Source organism: Taeniopygia guttata, chromosome 25 (genome assembly GCF_048771995.1).
Source record: "Taeniopygia guttata chromosome 25, bTaeGut7.mat, whole genome shotgun sequence".
Lineage (NCBI taxonomy): Eukaryota > Metazoa > Chordata > Aves > Passeriformes > Estrildidae > Taeniopygia > Taeniopygia guttata.
The window spans coordinates 5,348,637-5,357,614 of record NC_133050.1 but is presented as its reverse complement, the minus strand read 5'-3'; the positions used below and the strand labels follow the sequence as shown (position 1 = coordinate 5,357,614).

The 8,978-nt window shown below is 48.0% G+C and overlaps 1 long non-coding RNA gene across 1 annotated transcript; it reads right to left on the bottom strand.

Annotated features, from left to right (window-relative positions):
* On the bottom strand, positions 1-5,935 carry LOC140680611 (uncharacterized). Its single transcript, XR_012051969.1, has 2 exons — positions 5,457-5,935; positions 1-850 (listed from the first exon to the last, which is right to left on the bottom strand). It is a non-coding gene; the product is annotated as an uncharacterized lncRNA (long non-coding RNA).
* Positions 5,936-8,978: the final 3,043 nt, after the last annotated feature.

Sequence of the window (8,978 nt, the reverse complement as noted above, 5' to 3'; positions counted from 1 at the left end):
TAAGTCAGAAATACAATTTATTAGGAAAAGGGAAAAAAAGAAAACAAAATACATGCAATAATACAAAAGAAGAACTACTGACAGTCAGAATACAACCTGACACCCTATTCATCAGGATGTTGGTAGCAGTCCAAACTGGAATGGCTGCAGTCCTGCTGGAGTGGCAGATGTGGTTCTGTCGGAGGGAGAAGTGATCCTGTAGAAGGGTGTATTCTCCTTTGAAGATCCAGTGGAAAAACCCAGCTGTTCCTCTTGGGAATCCAGTGGAAAAGGCTGAGTCTATTGTCCCAAAAACTCAGATTATATCCAGTTAGGAATGCTTGGCTCCTCCCTCTGGGCAGAGCATTTCACAATGCCATGCTGTAACTTTTATCAGTCACCAGTAACGTTCAATAGGGCATTAACAGCAGATGTCTCTCCTGGGGGAGGATTGGTTTGTGGAAGAGATAAAGAAAACTGCCCAATTAACAGGAGATAACTGCCACACCTCTAACAGATGGCAAATGGAATACATCTTTCCTTGCAATCTAGGACACTGTGCCACGGTCCCTGTCCCGAGAATGGCAAAGGGGCAGCGCCCCTGGATGTGGGGGGTCTGCAGGACCAGCCCCTGGAGCCAGGGGATGTCCTGGAGCGGTGCTGGCAGAGCCAAAGCCACGGCCAAGGGCTTCCATAGGTGCCCCTGAGGGGAGCCCAGCACTGTCCCCTGTTTGGGCAGGATGCTCTGAGGGCCAAGAGGAACCAGTTCCAATTTCCCAGTAACTTGGCGGCTCAGTTTCAGTGACTGATTTTTCCAATAACAGATGTTTCTGGAGCAGACAGTGTTTTCCATTCTTCCCTTGCCTTGTGGCTGTGAGGAAGGAGCCAGGAGGACAGGGCAGAGTTGGAGAATGTTATACATGAGTACATGATTGGCTCTCACAATTAAGGGGTAAACATTACATGTATGTTAAAAGAAGGAAGAAGGCTGAGCTGGAGCAGCAGCTGAAGCAGGACCGGCTGGAGCAGGTGGCCCAGAAGGAGCAGTACTTGGCCATGCAGGTGGAGCAGGACCATCAGGAATTCCAGAGGATGCTCAGGTGAGGCACATGGGATGTTATGTGTAATAATGTTACTGCAGTGTAGAGTTATGTTCTTGCAATGTGTTTCCCCCCCAGCACGGGTTATCATGGGGTGGTTTGGTAATCCGGGTATTTGGGAAGGTTGGCTTGTAACTATGGAAACACCTGAGCTCCAATCAGAATTGAAGAAAATGACCTCTTTCACTGGACAGCAAGGAAGGAGTAGACTGACAAGGCTCTAGGAGGGGCGAGAGATATAAAAGGCAAAGCATCCATTTTGAAGATGAACCAGCCACATGGTAGGCAGCCATAAGTAAGGTTCCCAGGTCTGTTTTTCCTTATTTAATCCTTTTGTTGTGTTTTTGTTAAGGTTTAATAGACCTTTAACATTTTTTAAATGAGCAGCCATCTCTCACAAGAAGCACTGGGGCTACTTGTCCCACCTGCCCCACTCTGGGGACAGAGGTTGTCCCTTGCCCTATCCCTTGTCTGTCCCCAGTGGGATGGATTCTTGTGGGAGGCTGTGTCCTCGCAGGGTGTCCCCAGCCCAGGGCAGGGTCCTGACCAGTCCAGCTCTTCCACAGCCCCACCTTGTTACTGCACTGTCACATCTGGACCGTTCTCAAGGATCAGAGCATGATGCAAACACATCAAATCCACAGTGGTGGTACTGGTGGCTTCAGAGGGCCTTGTGAGAGATGCTACTCACTTCGAAAAATTCAGAAAGGTTTATTAAACCTTATCAAAAATACAACATTAGACTGAATAGAGAAAATATGACATCGCCAGGAGCCGTAAATAAAGGATTTTCCCCACCATGTGCTCACCCACACAATGGAGGTTTCACCTTTCAACCTTTTAGCCCCTCCCAAAGTTCTGTCCATCGACTTCTTTGCTGTCCAGTGGTGGAGTTTTACTTCTTTAAATCTTGATTGGAGGTCAGGTGCTGCCATAGTGACAAGCCGACCCTCCCAAATGTCCCAAACCCAGGCCACTCCCTGATAACCTCACAATGGGTAAAACATAACTATGAATCTAGAAACCTTTTCTTAACATATATACATGATACCTGTCTGTTGATTGTGAGAGTCAGTCATTGCATTACTCATCTATCATAGCCTAAAGCCATGGGGTCCCACAGGAGCACCTCAGATTAATTTTTATCCATGCACCACAATGTCACCCCTCATATACACATTCAATGCTGCTTCTCCCTCTCTTCTCCCCCTCTGCTACACATAAGCAGCACAGAAACACTTGGGTACACACTTCCATCCACAGGGATTGCAGATAGAGCTGGCACATTAACCAACAGCATTTTTCACACCCAGCTTGCCCAGGAACTTTCTAAAACACAATATTTACAGGTAAGGCTTGTACTGCACACAACCTACCGCATCCCATGCCACTTAACCAGGTGCCTCTGGGGTTTTTTGCATTAGGCTCATTCCCATGGGAGAAACAACGCTCACTTTTAAAATTTCAAAGGTTTATTAAACCTTTACAAAACACGACAAAAGACTGAATAATGAAAAATTACAGTGCTGGGAGCTGTTTATAACCCTGGAGCCTCTGAAAATCTGTCAGTCAACTCCTTCTTTGTGCTGCATTGGTGGAGATCACTTTCTTAGGTCTTGATTGGAGGTCAGATGTTGGCACAGTAACAAGCCTGCCCTCCCCTCCAAAATGTCCTGGTTACCAAGGCAGTCCAGTGACAACATGATATTATTTAAAGAAACATTAAAAAGAAATCCTGCCAGTACTATGCAGCCAGCAATGCATGTCCTTTCCTAAAGCATCTGCTTCACAAAATTGGCTGTGAAGGTATCGGGACTTTTTGTTTGGTTTTTTGTTGTTGTTGGGTATGTTTTTTAAGCAAAGTCCCCTGTAATTAACCAATGAGGTGGGGTTATTTTAACGAATTGCTGATTTGAAACAGCTGCTATTTTTCAAAGTAAAGAGTTTATTTAGAAGATTTTTCAAAGTAAAGCAATTCTGAAGAAATTTGTCAACTAATTAATGTTTTAAATAAAATATTAGGGTGAGGAAATACAAAAGAATTTTCATATTGACAGCTAAGTTAAGATAATAGTGGGTAAAAGTGGAAACTTCAATGAAAATTTGTTCTAAATGATTGTCTTGATTTGAAAGACAGGTGTCTGATGAGGAAGGCAGGAACCTGCCTTGGAATGCAGAATATGACTCCCTTCCCTCCACATTATTATAACTTTGAAATCAAAGGGCTTTCAGGCAAAGATATGGAAAGAGGAATAACAGTTCTTCACTAGTATATATGTGAATAACAAGGCAAACAAACAACAACATCAGTGTTATAGATAGGTAATGCTATGGTTGAGTTTCACAATTAAGAGATTAATATTATGTGTATGTTAAGAGAAGTTTTATTGATGCACCTGAAGTGTATATCGACACAAGGCTTCCAAGGAATGGTGTGGAAATGCAGGGACACCAAGTGACAGAGCTGGGAAGAGATGGGAAGGTAAATCATTATGTCCTGTTCTCAGGTGCCTGGCACAGGGGGCTGAACTGCAGACCCATGCTAAAGCTAGGGGAAAAGGGAGCAATCTTTACCATCAAAGGGAGAAAGCTCATGCTTTGAACTGTTAGCCAATGACAGGCAACAGAACTAGACAAAATTAACTCTACCCCTGCTGAAGCATGGACAGCCTCACCAGAATTAGACACTTGATATGAGCCTAAACAGGCCTGAAATACAGCAGAGATTTCTATCAATTGCTTAGGACTTAAATAAGCAAGCTTAAAAAGCCATATATCAAACCTCTGTTTCTCTTTTTGGTAATCAAACTGTCTCTCTGTCACGCTGCATTGCCTCCATAATGTCTTGCTTTGTACAAAATTAGAGACAAGAGTCTGACTACATTCGTAATTCCTGAACACATTTAATTTACATTGTCAGGTGCTGAGGCCTGTTGGCACAGAACAGCTTGCTCAGCAGCTTCATCAGCTTCAGAAACTACAACTAATTCACTGTTGGGGAGTGGTCCCAGGACACCTTCACTTGAAAACTTGGTCAGAAAATCATTTGCCGGAGCACTGCCTGGCACAGAGCAAGAGCAGCAGGAACCTGCACCTGGTCAGGTAAGGAGAGGCCGTGCTGCACATGGCTTGTGTGGGAGCTGCCACTGCTCCAGTGTCAGAGCAAAGCTTGAGTTGCTGCTGGAAGGACATTTTCCTTGCCCCTTCTATCCAAGTGTCTGATTTCTCACATTTCTGAGACCTCTCGGAGTCAGCTCACAGCTGCAGGAGCTGCAGAGGGAATTGTCCATGGAAAGCTTATGGAGAAAGCCAGCACTGTGCTGGGCTGATCCCCCAGCAGGGCAGCAGGTAAAGGGGGGGATTCTGCCCCAGGTGAGACCCTCCCCTGCAGAGCTGCCTCCAGCTCTGGGGCCTCAGCACAGGGAGGACGAGGAGCTGCTGGAGAGAGTCCAGAGGCCACGGAGATGTTCTGAGGGCTGGAGCCCCTCTGCCCTGGAGCCAGGCTGGGAGAGCTGGGGGTGCTCCCCTGGAGAAGAGGGGGCTCTGGGGAGACCTTAGAGCCCCTTCCAGGGCCTAAAGGGGCTCCAAAAAAGCTGGAGAGGGACTTTGGATTAGTGCCTAGAGTGCCAGGACAAGGGGGAATGGCTTCCCAAGGCCAGAGGGCAGGGTCAGATGGGATATTGGGAAGAAGTTTTTCCCTGTGAGGCTGGTGAGGCCCTGGTACAGGTTGCCCAGAGAACTGTGACTACCCCACCCTTGAAGTGTTCAGGGACTTGAAACAACCTGCTCTATTGGAAGGTGTCCCTGCCCATGGCAAAGGGGTGGAATGGGTTGATCTTTAAGCCCCAAGCAGTCTCTGAGTGTTTGTACTCTATGGAATATGGCATAACCTGAAGCACAGAGCAGTTTGTTTCACACTGATGTGAACAAGACTGTTATTATATGACCTGAGGGACTAGAGAAAAAAACTGAAGAAAATTCCTACCACCTTTGCCTATTACCTGCAGAACAGAAAGCAATTCTGTTTTACAGTGTTGAGTTATTCTCAGGTTCTGTGAATTAGCAGAATCAGTGGACAGTGTATTTCCTTCCAAGGAAAACCCAGTGCACTTTCCAAAAATACTCCCAGAAGTTTTCATTTCTGTCGTGGTTTGTCACACAGAGGATTTTTGGTGAATATATGGGAATAGAATTGTATGTGAGGGAGAGACTGAGATAACATCACACCGAGGGTTAAGTTCCTTCCTACTCTCTTATTTCCTTATTAGTGCTAAAATCTGTAGCACAATTACCCACAGCACTCCATTTGGCAGCTGCTCGTTGTTAAGTAAACACATATTCCCGTCAGATAAATACACTTTGGTGTCATAAACTTACAAAGCCACCGCATACAGCTTCACCTTCAGCGTCCTCCTGTCTCCTGTGCAGATGGTGAAACATGAAATAAAACACAAGGTTTGTTCCCAAGAGCCATCAACAACAGATCAGTAACATGGTTTTCATTAAGAAATGCAACTCAATTTTTAAAAATTATTAATCTGGGGATTTATAGGGTTAAATTGGTGTGGAAAGGTGAAAGTTGCATTAGGCTTTGTCCCAGAGCAATGAGAGTGGCAGCAATGCTGATTTCCGTAACACACACATCTTCCTGTTGCCAGAGCCCAGATTTCAGTGAGAAACAGGCTCAGGGCAGTGGCAGCAATGGTCACTGTGAAACTTTTCAGGGCAGGAAGCAGGGACTGAAGCAGAAGTGTTCTCATTCTTCATCCTCTAAGTAGCCAAATAATTTGACAAGTAATTCCTGAATCTAAACACTCCCTGGTGAAAAGAACAGCAAGCAGCAGGGAAGTCTCACCATGACAGAGGCTTTCCCAGATCTGGGGCCCACTGCTGATAGTCTGCAGTTGAATTAACTACTGTGATTTAGAGAGAAGCCCATCAAGGGGAGAAATGCCAACTTCAGTTTTGCAAGCTGCTTCTTCCTGAACAGTGAGCTGTCCACTGCCAATGGGAGGGATGCTGTTACAAAGAAAGAGTATATTCCCGAAGAAAAAGGAAACATAAGGGATTTATAATTCTGCTTATAATTTACTTACTTTGCCTAAAAATCCAGCTTCTACAACACAGTGCAATTAGGAAGAGCAAATGGGGTAACATGTGAACATCCTTGTTGGTGTGCAAGAATTCTCTCTTTATTTTCATTTTATCAAAAGAGAATTACAGATATCCTCAGAGCACCCAAGTAACTACTCAGGGCAGTTGAAGCGTTTGGAGGAATTTGGAATCAGGCTCCAAAATATCCTGTTTGCCTTTACAGTCTCTTTTACTATAAATCAGATTGGTCATAGCTAGGAAAGAGGATGGAGACACACTGGGAGATCAGATCCAGGTGGAGCTCTGTGCTGAAGGGGACTCTGATGAGCAAAGAGAGGAGTTTGCTGTCCAGGACCAGCTTGCACAGTGCCCATCCTCAGCACCCAGCTGCTGGAGGAACACAAGACCCTGGAGGCACCATAATACAGGCCAGCAATGTTCAAAGTCATCGTGTTTATGGGCAAGGTCTAATTCTGTAAAAGAACTTTTTTTTAAATTCTGACAGTCCCTCAGCTGATGGTCCCTCGACTCCAGGTTTTGGTGGTGACACCAGCCAGCAGCAGGAGCTCAGCAAACAGCCCTGCTGCCCTGAGTTACATCCCTGTGTCCCCTGCCAGCACAGGCAGGACAAAGCCCCTCAGCCCCACTCCTGTCAGAGCAGCAGCAGCCTCAGACTGCCAGGCCACTAAACCAGGTGAGAGCTTCGGGCCTCACAGCCATGCCCATTCCCCCACGGGCAGACCCTGAGCTCAAGATTTGGGTTTTTTATCAAGATGGTCCCTTCTGCTCTCCAAACCTTCCCTAGTTTAGGAAAATGCAGCTTTCCAGTGCCTTAAGGGGTTCCAACAAAGCTGGAGAGGAGCTTGGACAAGTGCCTGGAGTGCCAGAATGAGGGGGAATGGCTTTGCACTGCCAGAGGGCAGGGCTGGATGGGATTGTCGTGGTTTGACACTGGCCCAACACCAGGCACCCAGGAGAGTTCACCCTCCCCTGCCACAGCTGGGTAGAGGAGAGAAAAAACATCAACATAGGGTTTCATGAATTGAGATAAGGACTGGGGGAAACACTTCAAGGGTAAAAACAGGCTCAGCTTTAGGGTGCAAAGTGAATTTATTACTGACGGAATTAGAGGAGGATAATGAGAGGTAAAATAAGCCCTTAAAACACCTTCTTCTCCCTCAGCCTCTCCCTCTTCCCATTGGCAGTGCAGGAAAACAGGGCATGGGGGTGGATCTGCATCCCCATGGATCCCCATGGGCTGTGGGGGGATCTCTGCATCCCCTGTGGATCTCCACGGGCTGTGGGTGGATCTCTTCATCCCCTGTGGATCTCCATGGGCCGTGGGGGGATCTCTGCATCCCCTGTGGATCTCTGCATCCCCATGGATCCCCATGGGCTGTGGGGGGATCTCTGCATCCCCATGGATCCCCATGGGCCGTGGGGGGATCTCTGCATCCCCTGTGGATCCCCATGGACTGTGGGTGGATCTCTGCACCCCCTGTGGATCTCTATGGGCCGTGGGTGGATCTCTGCATCCCCTGTGGATCTCTGCATCCCCATGGATCCCCATGGGCTGTGGGTGGATCTCTGCATGCCCTGTGGATCTCTGCATCCCCATGGATCCCCACAGGCTGCAGGGGCACAGCTGCTTCACCATGGTGATCACCAGAACCTGCAGAGGAATCTCAGCTCCAGCATCTGGAGCACCTCCTGCCCCTCCTTCTCCACTGACCTTGGTGTCACCATCTTGTTTCCCTCGCATGTTCTCAACCTCTCTTCTCGGACTAGAAGAAAACTGTGTGACTTTGTTTTGATTTATTTCTTAAATATGTCATCTCAAAGGCATTACCAGCCTCTCATTGGCCCAGTTTTGGCCAGCAGCATGTCCATCTTCAGAGCCACCAGGGATTGACTCTGCTGGACATGGTGGAAGCTTCCAGCAGCTTCTCACAGGAGCCACATCTGTAGCCCCCCTGCTACCAAAAACCAGGCTATGCAAAACCAACACAGAGATATTGGGAAGAAATTTTTCCTTGTGAGAGTAGTGGGACCCTGGCACTGATTTCCCAGAGCAGCTGTGACTACCCCATCCCTGGAAGTGTTCAAGGCCAGGTTGGATGGGGCAGCCTGTGACAGGGCTGGAGCCCTTCCTGTGAAGAAATTTTCTCTAATATCCAATATAAACCTCCCCTGGCACAACCTTGCTCCTCTTGGCCTGTCCCTTGCTCTCTGGGAGCAGAGCCTACCCCTGCTGGCTGCACCCTCCTGTCAGGGAGTTGTAGAAAGTCAGAAGGTCCTCCCTGAGCCTCCTGTTCTCCAGGCTGAGCCCCCTCCAGCCCCTTCCCCAGCTCCGTTCTTTTCTCTGGATGCACTCCAGCCCCTCAAGGTCTTTCTTGTCGTGAGGGGCCCAAAACTGGCCCCAGGGTTTGTGGTTGCTCAGCAGTGCCCAGCACAGGACACGGGCACTGCCTGGTCCCACTGCCACACCACGGCTGGTACCAGCCAGGTGCCCTTGGCCTCTTGCCCAGCTGGGCACACACCAGCTTATGTGCAGCTGCTGTCAACCAGCACTCCCAGGTTGTTTTCCAGCTGTGCAGCCACTTTTCCCTAAGCCTGGAGCACTGCAGCAGGTTATGGTGACCCAAAGACAGTACCTGACACTCGGCCTTGCTGACTGCCACACTACAGCATCCAGGCAGAACGCCCTGCAGAGCTCTCCAGCAGATTAACACTTCCACCCAACTCAGTGGTGTCTCCAAAGTGACTGAGGAACTCATCACCACAGTCCTGGGAAGTGCTATTTAC